Source organism: Eimeria mitis, genomic scaffold (genome assembly GCF_000499745.2).
Source record: "Eimeria mitis Houghton genomic scaffold, Emh_scaff725, whole genome shotgun sequence".
Taxonomy (NCBI): domain Eukaryota; phylum Apicomplexa; class Conoidasida; order Eucoccidiorida; family Eimeriidae; genus Eimeria; species Eimeria mitis.
Window position 1 is genome coordinate 5889 of NW_013575294.1, and position 252 is coordinate 6140.

The window sequence follows — 252 nt, forward strand, 5'->3', positions numbered from 1 at the left end:
GTATATATATAAGTATATATTGTTGTTTTTATTAGTTTTAATATTTTTGTTTTTATTGTTGTTGCTGTTGTTTATATTACTGTTTTTGCTGTTGTTATTGATTTTATTATACAAATAAGTAAATAAAAGAAAAACGACAAAAATAAACAAAAAACAAAAAAAAAGAAGAATAAACAAATACACTCAATACAGCTAACGCGATATGTTTTATGGTTCTGCATTCACTGACCCAAAAAAAAAAAAAAAAAAAAA